Here is a 15,213-nt window from a genome sequence, read left to right on the forward strand (position 1 = left end):
CATCTTTGTCTCCAAAAGTATGCAAGTATTCTTAAAAAAAAATGGTGTGCACCACTGCTTTCCTACACTGTACATTCATCTGAAAATAAAAAAAGCAGATTATCCATGGATATACTCTCTAGAATGTCTCCTTTTGGCCCTCCGTACTAATATACGGTACACCGCCAGTCCGGCTCCACAACCACATTGCGAGGGTGGCTCGTTACGGAAGAGAAAACGAGGGACTAGTTCAATACAACTGATGTGTAGACGGCAAAAGACGGAAGATTCTTTCTGAGAAGAGTAGAAGGAAGAGTGCCAAACTTCAGTAGTCCACTTTATTGTATGAAGTTTACAACTGAGTGCAGTAGGGCACCAGATCTCATTCCACTTTTGGGCAGAGAGAGATCTGAGTTGTAACCGCATATCTGCACCTGGAATCATGAAAGGGAACGGTGGGTAAGTGTGTGCCTCTCTAGCCAACAGTCAGCCAGTTCAGTCACCGAGATGCCCTCATGACTTGGGACCCAGAAAAAGACAACTGAGCTGGCAGCACAGCCAAGGGCATAGGAAAGGTCACATATAGCAGAGACCGAAGGATGATGACAGTGGCATCCATCTATACCCTGCTAGCTGCTCACCGAGTCGGTACGTATTAAAACACGGTAGAGGGAGGCCTGAGTAACAAAACAGAGTATCCTGTTAATGGCTGCATCTCTGCTGAGAACCCACAACATGATCCTGGCAGTAAATGATGCACCGTGGCAGTAGGAGATGAATAGAACATCCTGCCTTATCTAACACGTAGCAATTTGTACGGTCACCAGGTGGCAGTTATAAGAGTTGAGGGATGTGAAAGGGAAGCAGTGGTTGGGAAGGGAGTGAGACAGGGTTGTAGCCTATCCACGGTGTTATTCAATCTGTATATTGAGCGAGCAGTGAAAGAAACAAAAGAAAAAATTGGAGTAGGAATTAAAATCCGTGGAGAAGAAATACAAACTTTGAGGTTCGACAATGACATTGTAATTATGTCAGAGACCACAAAGGACCTGGAAGAGCAGTTGAATGGAATGGACAGTGTCTTGAAAGGTGGATATAAAATGAACATCAACAAAAGCAAAATGCGGATAATGGAATGTATTCGAATTAAATCGGGTGATGCTGAGGGAATTAGATTAGGAAATGAGGTGCTCAAAGTAGTAAAGGAGTTTTGCTATTTGGGGAGCAAAATAACTGATGATGGTCAAAGTAGAGAGGATTTAAATGTAGACTGGCAATGGCAAGGAAAGCGTTTCTGCAGAAGAGAAAGTTGTTAACATCGAGTATAGATTTAAGTGAGAGGAAGTCGTTTCTGAAAGTATTTGTATGGAGTGTATCATCCACATTTCGCTGCCATACATGGCTAAATAGTTTAGACAAGAAGAGAATAGAAGCTTTCAAAATGTGGTGCTACAGAAGAATACTGAAGATCAGTTTGGTAGATCACATAACTAATGAGGAGGTATTGAATATGATTGGGGAGAAGAGAAGTTTGTGGCACAACTTGACTAGAAGAAGGGATTGGTTGGTAGGACATGTTCTGAGGCATCAAGGGATCACCAACTTAGTACTGGAGGGCAGCGTGGAGAGTAAAAATCATAGAGGGAGACCGAGAGATGAATACACTACACAGATTCAGAAGGATGTAGGTCACGGTACGTACTGGGAGATGGAGTTGCACAGGATACAGTAGCATGGAGAGTTGCATCAAACCAGTCTCAGGACTGAAGACCACAACAACAAAAAATCAGTGGCTGAGGCACCACCAAAGGGATGATGTGAGAGGAAATACATGGGGCACTGTCCTGTGAGTGGAGATGGAGATCCTGAAAGAGATGCAGATGCATTCCTACTGGCAATCCCACCTGAGGGCAGGTATCAGGAGAGAGATCCCTCATTTGCAGAAGGGTGGGATACACAGGACAGTAAGGGAATCTTTGATCGGCCACTGCCACTGTTTAAGAAATCGGGAGTTGGCTCCGTCACATTTGCAAACGGGGAGTCCGGGCTTCTGTGAAGACAGTGAACAAGGCTAGTGTGTACACTGACAGCCAGACGTATCCCATATTGATAAAAGGGGTCAAATAGTTTCAGAGTGGAAGGAGCCACTGCACAATAAATCTGACAATGATAATGTAGTCTGAACAAAGCCAGAGCACAGCAAAGATGGGATAGAGTAATATGGACTGCAGCCCAAGATGTGGCTGCCCCATACTTGCATGCAGAAGCTGAATGCTCTCTGCCTTCTGGGCCACACATCAGCTTTTTATCAAAAATAAGGCTCAAGAAACAGCACTGTACTGTAACATCTAGGCACTGGTTGCCAAAATAAAATTCCAGATCAGGTGTAATTGGGTCAATGGCATAAATGCTTAACCTGCAGTTTGGAGGGAGAAAACTGGAAGCCACGGGAGAGGGAGACACGGAGACCTGTTGGATGACACCTCGGAGCTGGCTTTCGGCAGATGCTACCAAGCAGGAGCTTCATCAGATGCAAAAATCATCGACATACGGTGCCGGGAAACCTGAGGCCCGACAGAGCTTACGAGTCCACTGGTGGTGATGAGGAAGAATGTGATACTTAATACAGAACCCTGTCAAATCTGCAAGAGTCAGTAGTATAAAAACTCGTGGATAAAAATCAGAAGGGGGCCACGAAAGCCCCAGTCGTTGAGGATAACTAAAATGTGACAGTCCCAAGCTGTGTCGTATGCCTTATATAGGTAAAAGAACAACCGCAACAAGGTGTTGGCGGTTAGTAAAAGGCTGTCTGACTGCTGTTTCCAGTCTGAGTAAATGGTCAGTTGTAGATTTTCCTTCCCGGAAGCCACTTTGATATGGGGACAGAAGGACCCCAGATTCAAGTACCCAACATAGAGAGAATGGTTAGCATCTGACTAACAGTTCACAAAATATGTCGGTCAGGCTAATCGGCTGGTAGCTGTTGAGAGATGTCTGGTTCTTTCCAGGCTTAAGGACATTGATAACTATGCTGTCTTGCCACTTTGAGGGGAAGGCACCCACGATTCAAATTTGGTTGAAGACCCTGAGTATATGTAGCGTCTGGGCAATGTCCAAGTGCCGGGTCACCTGGTTGTGGCTGGAATATGGGCTGGGGCTGTGTAATGTGAAGAGGTAAGAGCCTACAATAATTTCCATTCAATGAAGGGTTCATCATAGGATTCAGCTTGGTGGTGGTTGAAACAATGTAGAGGGTGTGGGAGGGGGAGGGAGGGGGGTCTTCAATTCGTCCTTCCTGTTGGAGAAAGGTAGCAGGATAGGAAGAGGATGCCAATGTGACAGCAAAGTGTGATGCCAGTTGTTCTGCAAGGATCTGTGGATCAGTACACTGAGCACCAGAGCACCCTGCAGGATAAGAACCTGGACAGTTGATTGTCACTGGCTGCCCAGAAAACTACGGAGCTTGGAACAGACCTGTAATTAAGAGGCATACATCCCCAGGGAGAAAACACAGCACTCCCTACATTTCTTTTCACTCTGCTTAGTAAGGCAGTGAGCTTAGCAGGGAGTCACTTAAAAGCAATAAGGTCAGTCTATGAAAGGTGTTGTTTATTTCATTGCAGCACCAACTGGTGATCCCAGATAGTGACTGCTACATCTCTCGTCCACACCGGTATCGGTCGATGATGAGGGGGACCTGTGGATAAGAGGATAACAATGCCAGTGGCACGAAGAATAGTGGCAGAGATGTCTTGCACGACCACATCAATGCAATCCAAGAGAGAGGTGTCAAAGTGCACAGCAGACATTATAACGGCCAATTGGCTCTGCAGAATGCCCAATGTGAGAGCCTGTATGAATGGCAATGGGAGGGGAATGATAGAATCACCGAAAAGTGGTCACTGCCAAAAAGATCCTGGAGTGATCTATGTAGTGAAGACACGAGAGCTGGGCAGGAGATCGTGAGAGAGATAGAAGAAAAGGTGCTCTGAGTGGCACTGAAGTAGGTAGGGGAACTGTCACTGAGGAGACACGAATCAAAGTCTGTAATAAGTTGGTAAATTAGAAGACCACTACCCATCGATGAGTCACTCCCCCCCACAGGGGTTGGTGTGCACTGATGTCCCTGACGAGAAGATATGGGTGGCGGAAAGTGCTGCATTAAGGTAGAACGTCAACCTAAGGAAATGGCCTACCTGGAGGGAGACAGGCATTGCAAATGGTGATTGATGGGGTCGTTTGCACTGGTACCATTATTGCTTACAGGTTGGTACGAAGGAGGATCCAGTGTCTAATGACATCGGTGCAAACCAAAGTGCAGACCCCTCCAGATGCAATCCCGGCACTGACACGGTTCCGACAGAATGCCTGATAACCGTGAAATGTGGAGAGTGGTCATCACAGGGGAGGTCGTGTCACCGGGTCAGTGGTCATCACTGACAAAGATGGGGTGACATCCACAAATAAGATGTCAGACTCAGGTTGCAAAGGGGTAGATGGCACCTCTGATGTAAGTACCAGGATGAGGTCCCTCTGGTGCTGTTTCATCTTCTCCTTCTCTTTCGGAGATCGGGGAGGACAGCACACAGATGGAGAGGAGCCTACTGCATGGTCTGTAACAGAAAGAGAGCAGGTGACCTTGGGGCACACAGACAGTGCATCCCAGGGCCAAGTTGTGGTAGTAGGCTTCCGGCCTGAGAGACACACGAGGGGAGGGGAGGGTGGGGGGGGGGGTTGATGGCAGAAGCCCCATTACCAGTGGGCTGGAGGGGAGGAGGGGAGGGTGTGGGAACTGCAGGGGAGAGGGAGGGGCACAGGGCTGGAGTAAAAAACAGGTGTGATGGGGGAAAGGATGCAACAGAGGCAAAAGTAGGAGAAATCAACAATGGGTGGATTCCGTCATATTTTTGAAAAGCCTTCGCATAAGGTAAGTGATCCGGGGACTTATACTCTTGGATCTCCTTTTCTCTCTCGTAAGGTGGGTGATCTGGTAAGAGCGGACGGTGGTGGCAGAACACGGGGGCTTCCCTCACAGAGGACCACCGTACAGCAGGAAGACATCTGCCCAAAATGCAAGCACTGGAAGGAACTTGTTACGTGAAGCTGAATGTCGTGCCACATACATCGGTCACACACAACCTTCACCTTCTCTGTGAGGTTTTTGAACAGCTCTTCTGTTTTATTTAGAGGAGTGTTAAATTTCACTCTACAAAATAATGATCAGAATAGAGCTGGTAATGGAATAGAATAAAGGTCCTGGTAAGGGGTTGAGCTGAAGACCTCCACAGAAAGACTGTCCCAGGATGAAGGGGTCTATGAGCCCCTTTTACATCGAGGGCAGGCAGTAAGAGTACAAGGGAGGAAAATAAGACTCCCACTCCTCAGGATAAGTGTATCCTGCAAAAGATGAGGCAAGAAATAAGGAAACAGATGTATAGTATTGCAGTATCAGGTTTCAGGATGGCAGTTATCCAGCAAGGCTATCCAGTGGTCAAGATCACCTCGCAGCAGGAGGAGCTCGTGCAGATGGTTCTCTTTGAGAATACTGGGGGGGTGGAGGGGTGGAGGGGGGGATGCTGGCCCAGGACCCAAATTCAGGAGATTCTGTCTGAATCACAGTGCACTTATCTTTGTCTGTGAGTGTGTCTACAATGGACTGGCATAAGGAAAAGGTGTCCCTAATATCATGGTGGCAGGATGTGAAGCTGCTGGTGAAGACAGTGGCTGAGCTCTTCAAGGCCGCAAAGATGTTAATCTGGGTACCAAAACTCCTTAACGGTACCTCTCCAGAGACTCTGTCGAGATTTTTGGAATCTGAGACCCTGTTTTCTCAATCAGAGGATTGGAAGGCAATAAACCGGAAGGTTTCACCAAACGGCCAAACCCTGGAGGTGGAAGTCAGAGAGAAGTCCCTGAAGGCAATGCAGGAAGAGGACCTGAGACTATCTTGGGGTTCTTGCAGGTTGCCATCAGAGTAATCAAAGACATCAGGAGCAACAACGGTGGCAAGACAGAGACTAAATGTGTGGCAGATAAATCTACAACACAGTAAAGGTGCCACCACTGCCCTGAGCCATCTTCTGGGAAGACAAGAAGTGGACGTGGTCCCGATTCAGGAACCCTACTTATATGAAGGGGGTGTATCGGGCCTTGGTGGCACTGGAGGTAAGCTGGTTTATGCTAGAAATATAAGAAACCCCAGAACATGCATTTATGTAGAAAATGGAATCCCATTCATGCCAATGGCTGACTTTTGTTCCAGGGATTTAGTGACAATCAGGATGCAGCTATGTGAGGAAGGTAGGACAAGGGAGTTTGTAATGGCATACCTTCCTTATGAAGACAGTACTACTCCTCTCCTCTCCTCTACTCTCCTCCTGAGGAGATGAGGAGACCGACAGAAGCCTGTGCATGACAGAGTGACCAACTGTTAGTTGGATGCAATGCTAATGCCCACACGTTAGTGTGAGGCAGCACCAACACCAACAGTAGAGGTGAGAACCTTCTAGAATTTCTTATGGCTAATAACTTAGAGATCCTCAATAGGGCAAGGAACATACATTTAGGAATATAAGAAGGGAAGAGGTAATTGACATAACCTTCTGTTCCACTTTGATGGGTAGTTATGTCAAACAATGGCATGTGGCTTTAGACCAATCCTCATCAGACAACACGTATATTAAGTTCGAGGTTGAAATGGGCATTAGACAGACCGTGTCCTATAGGAATCCCAGGTGTATAGGAGGGACCTCAACTCAAGCCTATCAGAAGTCAGTACTTCGATAAGGAATCCAGCAGAGTTTGAGGAGGAAGCAGAGGCCATCAAGACCTCGTACTGTGACATCTGCTCAGTCACTAAGAACTGCATGAAAAGGAATGTATCTTGGTGGGCCAGAGGAAACAGGTATGAAGACTGTTTAAGCTCGCAAGAAGGAAAGGACAATGAGTGTATTTGACAAGGTCCTCCCTATATTTTAGTCGTACAATTAAGCAAGCAAACCAAGCGTCCTGGAAGGTATTCTGTGAGGAGGTAAGATACCAACTAATCCAGGAGGAACTTAAAGGAAAGAGGATGGAGAGTATACAGTGCTGGAACTACTCCTGGAGACTAATTTTCCTCAATGTACTGTGACAAACATCTCACAGGGATCTTGTCCTGATCTATGCTATCAGTTTTCAGGTATTCGAAGTGAGAACTGGGAACTGGGAATCTGCCAGAGCCTGTGTGGACCTTAGAAAAATCCAGTGGGCAATGGGAACATTCAAACCATTCAAGTTAACTGGCCCAGATCGAATTTTTCCAAATCTCCTGCAACAAGCAGGAGTGAACTTAATAAGATTCCTATGTAGGTTAGTTAGGGTTAGCCAAGCAACAGGAATCATTCCTAGTGTCTGGATAGCAGTGAAGGTTTTCTTCATTCCAAAGTCAAGGAGAACTGATCATGCCAAGCCACAGATATGAGACCAATCAGTCTGTCCTCCTTTCTTCTTAAAACATTAGAAAAACTGGTCGATGTACATGCACACCAACCGAGAAAATCGTGTGAAATTGAATTCCACCAACTTGTTCAGAAGGCGGAGAAAGCACTACACTGTCAGGAAATAGCCCTCTGCATCTTCTTGGACATTGTAGCTTTTACCAACACTACCTTCAAATCCATAGTTAAGGCAGCAGAGCAGCATGGCTTGGAGACCACAATTTGCAGCTGGGTTTGAGCCATTCTTAATGATAGAAAGGTAGAAGCCACAATGATGCAATAAAAAATGATCAACACCACCAGAGGCTGTCCACAAGGAGGCGTCCTGACCCCTCTAGTGTGGAACCTTGTGGTGAATGAACTCATTGTAGAATTGAACTATAGACAGTACTTTTGCCAGGAGTACACAGATGATGTTGGCAAATTTTCAAGTACAGTCAGAGCTATACCATAAGGAGCATTGGACATTGTGCAAAATTGGTGCAGGATGGAGGATAAGAGGATCTAAGGGTCAGCCTTAAGAAGACTGTTGTTGTACTATTTATGAGGAAGCAGATCTGACACACATTTTGGACTCTCAAGCTTCTTGATGAAACTACCACTGAAGGGGATGGTGAAATATCTAGGGGTGACCCTGGATGAGAAATTATCGTGGACCTCTCACATAAGGAACACCTGTTCCAAGGCAGAAGGTACTCTGAGTACCACAAGAGCTTGTGGTAAAACCTGGGGCTTGAGCTCCACAAGTATGTACTGGATATACACCATGTAGTAAGACCTACGTTTTTTGACCCCTCTGTAGCCCCATAAGTGATCATAGAACAGAAGGTAGCTGCTAAGGAGCTTGCTAAGACGCAGAGATTGGCCTGCTTCGCCATTACAGGTGGAATTAGCAGCACACCCATTGCTGGAATGAGAAACATGCTGGACATGCCCACATTAAACCTGTGGGTAAAGATGAAGGCAGCAGCTGGAGCACACAGGTTGAAGACTGGCAAAAACTGGAAATTACTGGGCTATCCAGGGTCTCTCACTAAAATACTGAGTGAGTAGAAATAGGTACGGTTGGGGAAATGCCGGCCGGCTATATAATACCTCCCAGCTGCTTCAACAAGCCTTTCAGCGTAGTAATTGGGAGTAGAGAGCTCCGGGAGAAGAAAATTCGACACCATACTGGTTCACTTACAGTTCAAAAACAGGCCAAGGTGTTGGCAATGGGGTATAAGGAGTGTAGCCAAGGCTGGAGAGTGAAGTCTCTCTAGGGAAGATTGCCACTGTGTTTCAAGCAGAAATCTGCTATCAGGGTGTGTGTAGCACCTCCACGAATTATTCTCTCCAGAGGTCATAGCATTTTCATTTATTCAGGCAGCCAAGCAGCCGTAAAAGCACTGGCAGCCTCTGCAACAAGCTCAAAGATCATGGCAGAATGCCCCAAAGTCCTTGTGGAGCTAGGGGAAAGAATTGGGTAAACCTACTGTGGTTCCCTGGTCACTCGTTGATTAGCGGTAATAAGCAAATTGATAGGCTGGCCAGGATAGGGGCTATGACACCATTTATTGGACCAGAACCTGTCCTGACAATCACCAAGGTGGTGATCAAAATAAAACTATGAGACTGGACAAGGAGACAGCACGTAGAATATTGAGCTAAGATAAAAAAGCAAAAACATGGCAGGGTATTGATACTGAAGCCATTTTCTAAGAGAAGTCTCTCAATCCTGGGCTTCAACAGGAGAGAAATCAAACTCAAGGTTCGATTATTGAAAGTCCATGAGAATATAAAATAAACGCCTACATACAATGGGGATAATAGAAGAAGACTCCAAATGTAGGACGTGTAGTGTGGGCAAGGAAACTGCATCACATTTGATCTTTGAATGCGAGGCACTGGAGATTAAAAGCCACAGATTATTTGGATCAAACAGACCTGAAGAATTTGTATCTAGCAAAGCACTGGTAAAGGATCTCCTTGCCCTGTTCAGGGGCATCAGTTGGCTTTACTAGACACACAGGGAGTGATACCGCACAATAAATTCTGTTTTGATGCGGGCAGCAGTGGGCTTGACCAATGTTGATTTTGATTTGATTTTATCAGGAAAGCAAAAACAAGTCAAGGTCCTTGTATCAGTATGTTTGTCTTTACGGCTCTTCTGTGCATGTCAAACGAAATGAACACTGTGTCGTTCCAGACTAGTCCAGAGTTCATCAGTCTGCAGTTTCCTTATGAGAAATCACACACTGTACCCTATTCAAACACTGGTGACAAGTAATGGACAACAGGACATCAAGATGATCACAAGCTCGAAGAGCTGCATATTGGGTGGCAGAAGCAGCTTTGATCAGCATGGAGCATGACCGTATCTTACTGAAAGATCCACTACATGAAACTTGTCCTAAATATTCTCCACAAAAAGCAACTGCTTTGTGGCGGTGATTATACTAGTACAGACCAGGTTGCAGAGAAAGTGTTTCATCCTAAGACAGTGAGCCTGGCCATCCTCCCAGGATGTTGCCACAGAAACGCAGGCTTCAGGTACCCACAAAGCAGCATTCAATGATCCTTTAACACTTGAAGATGGCCGTTTAGAAATGGCCAGATTTTTGCAGCTATATACCCTTAATGCCCCAAGCATCCAACCCGATACCACCCATTACGACCAGGGGCTCGCCCCATGGTTGCCACCCACCCACAACAAGGACCATCTGGAATGGTGGACATTGCCAGGAGTTCTGATGCTCCAGGATGACAAGCAAGCAGTCCTTATCATACATTGGGAGGCAACAGCTCAGGTATCAGTAGTGTGATCCCTGTGTTGTCAGGGGGCCCCCACCACATGGACTGGCTACACATGCTGGTGACCTAGTGAGGGGGGGGTGGATGTTAGTTAATGCTTGTTATTGGTTTCTCCAGGTTCTATGACGTCAAATGGGAAAGCTGCCTTGGGGTGTCATTTTACTCCTATTCCACTTGCAATAGGTTATCACATTACATGGCTTCAGCAACAATTTCATATAGTACAGCGACTTCCTAAATATTTATGTAGAACTTTACCTGCACACTGATAGTTTTGCTCAAGAAAGAACAAATATTTTCTTAACAAAAGGCATCACCCTCGATATTGTAACAAAACAGTTTACCAAGCTTCTTCTAATAATTTCCGGGTATGCAGCCGGATCCCGTCGACATTCTGCCACGATATTTCGGCCCAGAGACGTCCGGCCATCATCAGGTGAGTACACAACTACTGAAGAGCCCAGGTGCAGTCGCGGTATTTATGCCGAATCTCGCGCATGTGAAATGTGCTGGCATCCTACAGCGCATGCGTTGGGTGTTGACATGCGCAGCATAGCAGAGTTGTACGTGCTGCCCTCGGTGGTGGACATAAAGGTTCATCTAGTCATTGAGTATCGAATGACACTGTCGATTCCGCTGTGATTGTATAATTTTAATAACAGGATTCCAATTTTTATCCAGCTGAAAGCCGTTGTCACGATTTATAAGGTTATTGGCAAGATGTATTTCCACTGATTCCTTGATTACGGAATCCCAAAAACCGGAAACCGGGGATAACATTTTTGTTCCATTATATGTCCCAATGAAATACAGTGCTCTGCTACTGCCGATTTTGACGGTTGCCGCAGAAGGGTGTATCTTTCATGTTCTATACATCGTTAATGGACAGTTCTTGTCGTCTGGCCAATATATGCAGAGCCACATTCACAGGGAATTTTGTAAACGCCTGCTTTCTTCAGTTGTAAATCATCTTTAACGTATCCAACCAGGGCCCGGTTCTTTACTGAAGAAAAATAAAATCAAGGTTATCTTCCGTCCACCAGCAATCGGCCTATTTTCGACGACACATTCCCGGCGTATGGAAGGAACGCAGTTGATTTAAAGTCGTCATCTGCGTCCTCAGTGCGTTGCATCTTGTTATGATAGTTACGCATGGCCTTCCTTATTTGGCGAGAAGTGTAGCCATTCTCTTGGAGAAGGTTTTCAAAGTGTTCTAATTCTGCGTGGAGGTTTTCATCTGATATTATATGCGCTCGATGTATTAAGGTACTGAGAACACCGGCTGTTTGTGCTGGGTGATGGCAGCTTGACGCCTGGAGATACAGATCTGTGTGAGTCGGTTTCCTGTACACAGAATGTCCTAATGACCCATCATTTTTATGGCGTACTAGCACGTCTAGAAATGGTAAAGTGCCCTCTTTTTCAATCTGCATCCAGTTCCTGTCTGCCATGAGGTCATACAGCAAAAGTATCATCTACGTACCGCCAGAAGACCGTAGGCTACGGTACGTAGAATCATTTAGCTGACAATATATCTTCTCGTTGTAGGCTTCTCTTGTCAGAAGAACTGTGGTGTTACCCTTATCCACAGGCAGTATGACTATGCTAGTATCTTCTCTCAGGCTGCGGAGAGCAGCTCTTTCAGTTGGCGAGATGTTACTCCGTTGTGGCGCACATTTCAACAACGTTCGGCAAGATTCACGTCGAATTTATTATTATTTTCAAGTCAGAAGTCACAGTTTACCAAGCTGCTTTTCTGCAAAAGCTAAAATTTGACCTAAATAGGGAAAGATGAGACAAAGACTAAATTGGACATTTTGCCACTGTGTTGAGAAGTATACAAGACAATTAAAGATGGAAGACACCATCAGGTGGCTTGCGGAGTATGGATGTAGATGTAGATGTAGATGAAAACAATGATAATTACACACACGGAAGAGTATGCGGAAAAATAGGGTGTGTAGATTAAGCACCAATCTCCACCCAGTTCCAGGGCCTCCCTCACGCACGAAACAAGAGTGTATATGCCCTGTCAATATGAATCCCTGCCCTACTGGCAGAGCCAGTGGTTCACTGTGAGAATCACCTCCTCATCACCCTCAAAATGCTTTCCAGGTATGGCATCTTCTAATGGCCCAAACAAGTGGACGTCGGAGGGGGCTAGGTCAGGGCTGTAGGATGGATGGAGTAACATTGTCCATCCCAGTTTTGCAATGTTTCCTGCAGTCCTCAGACTTGGTTTGCTGCTACACAATAACTCTTGGCCCCAAATCTCCTGGTTTTCTGTGGCACAAAAGTCACCAGAAGTGCATCTTGAATTTTGTTAATGTGTTGATATATACTTCTTAATTAGTGTTACCACCTCTTGGCATCACATCATTGAGAATCACACTGTCACAGTCCCAGATCACTGTGATCGTGACCTTACCGGAGGGAAGAGTTGCTTGGGGAGTGGGAATGGCGCCATTCCACCAACTGTTGTTCGGCTTTAGGCTCAAAGTGGTGAATCCAGGTTTCATCACCTGTCACAATCTGGGACAAGAAGGCCTCCCCCTCAGCTTCAGAAAGTCACAACAAATCAAGACTAATGTTGGATCAGAAATTGCACAGAAAAAACATTTGACACTGCTAGATATTCAAAAGTGTGTGCAAGATAGGTTGTGCAGTCTTGATAATAGCATCCACATTTCCTTTGCTGATTGACATATGCAGCATCAACTGCCAAGTCGTAATGTGCCCGTCCTTGCGAATGTCAACATCAGCTCACGGCAACGTGTCAGATGTAACAGCTGTGGATGTTCTCCCCGATCGCTGCAAATCGTGGAAATACGCCGAACCACCTTCTGATGACCTCACCCCCTAGGTCCAGCAACTAACTGTATATCTGTCGACAGCAGATTCTCTGCAGACTTTTCACAAGCGTTTGGATATATTTCCCGCAGTTTATTTCTCTGCAGTGAGAAATTGAATGACGACACATTGCTTGTAATGTACATCACCCACAGACGCCATTTGGAACTGTCTCACAGCTATCCTATCTGTTTGAAGTGATGGAAACTTGGCATACTCACTCAGGAGACTTCAAATAATTTTCCCACAGTACGTGGCTCAATGTTTACAATCTAATTGCAATCACACACATCTTTACTCTGAGATCTATATTTGATGTACGTGACACATGCCCTTCCAAAAATGGCATGGATCACTATAACCTGTGCTGCTGTTACCCCTCTATTGAATTCAAACCGAAGATTATATTGGAAATGTTCAGATTTCTCCACATGCCACTCCATTTCCTAGCGTCCACAGCTCCACTCACTACCTCAAAATGACAATATGTTAACTCAAATAGCAACATTGAACTAAAATAAAAAGTGACAACTGGTAAATAAACCTATAGCAACTGGAACACCAACATGCAAAACAAAAATGCAATAAACTTATGGACCAACCTAATATATTCAAATTTTATTATTAATAGTTTAACATTGCAAGGAATGAAAAAATGTTGGTGACAGCGGGAATCGAGCCTGGGCCAGCACATTGCCAGTCTGTTGTTTAGACCATACGGCTACAGTGCTTCACACAGTGGCACTTTATAAATCCCTCATACTGTATGCCTGTACAATATGTTCTACTCAGTTTCAAAGAAAAATACTGATCTATTGCTGTGTGCAACATAGCAGTCATAGTGTCAGAAAGGATGTCGCATTAGACCATATGCAGTAAAAAAACAGACAGCTGTGTCACTACTCTTATTGGAACGCAGTGCAGCTGACCATTATATCAGCAGCAGACACTGGTTTCTAGTTGCCATTGACAGCGTGTTAAAACAAAATGTTTTTTACTCTTATCTACATAACAGCATACATTTAAAGAGAAATGGTGAAATTGTAGTGCAATTTATGGCTCACGCTCAAAACAAAATAATTTTAGTGTGATATTTACAGTCTGCTGCAGCACATTAGCACATGACAATCAGCTGCCAATGGTTTCTAACATCTTGGATGACTTAATAGCCAGGAACAAAGTACTGGAAAACAATCAAGCACACTTTAAAAGTACTGTATGACAGATAAAATAACTGAATGAAGTTTTTGTTTTTTATGCCAATAAGCATAGACAATTATGATCATGCAGAGGACAGTGTGCTGGTGCCCATTGTATAGAAAGCATCTAATATTTGTCTAAAGATGGAATAAAAATTTGGGAAATTAAGACTACAAGGAAGAATAAACATATCTGATAAAATTAGTTTCTGTTCATGAGGTGACAAGAGGTGATAATGAGAAGCAGTATCAGATATGCAAGCTGTAAATTACCACACCTGCTACATACCCAACATCATACATCAACAAAATGCTTAACCACTTTACCAACTGTAAATACTTCCATTCACTAGACAGGTGATCAGGCTATCACCAGATCCCCATAGCCCCCAAAGACAGGGAGGAAACAACATTTGCCATCCATTATGAGACATATGAAATTCAGACTACTTGATGCATTTGACACATTTCAAAGTTTTTCTTACCTGCTAGTAAGATGACAAGATAAAGCTATTGTTTGGTAGTGAGTCATGTAGTAGGTCCAGAAAGCTTGTATGGACACATGCTGTTCACAATCCTACACAACCAGCCACAGTGTGCATAATACATAGTATCAGATGCACCCTATACTAGCTGCCACTGTGTTATGAAGTGCAATACCTACAAAAAATGTAGAATATGTAAAACGAAAAGTAGAACCTATCTCTATGATAAATCATGATATATAACTAGAAATTTGCATTGATAAGTAAAACTGAATTGACATATTACAGAAATGAAGCATAGATAATATATGTTAACGAAAAATGATAACTGAGCTTTACAAGATTGATGTAAAATATGCTATGATTACAGGTTTTATAAAATAGGTGTTGCATACTATTTTAAAAATACCATATTGCACACATCAGAAA

This window comes from Schistocerca americana, chromosome 3 (assembly GCF_021461395.2).
Source record: "Schistocerca americana isolate TAMUIC-IGC-003095 chromosome 3, iqSchAmer2.1, whole genome shotgun sequence".
Taxonomy (NCBI): domain Eukaryota; kingdom Metazoa; phylum Arthropoda; class Insecta; order Orthoptera; family Acrididae; genus Schistocerca; species Schistocerca americana.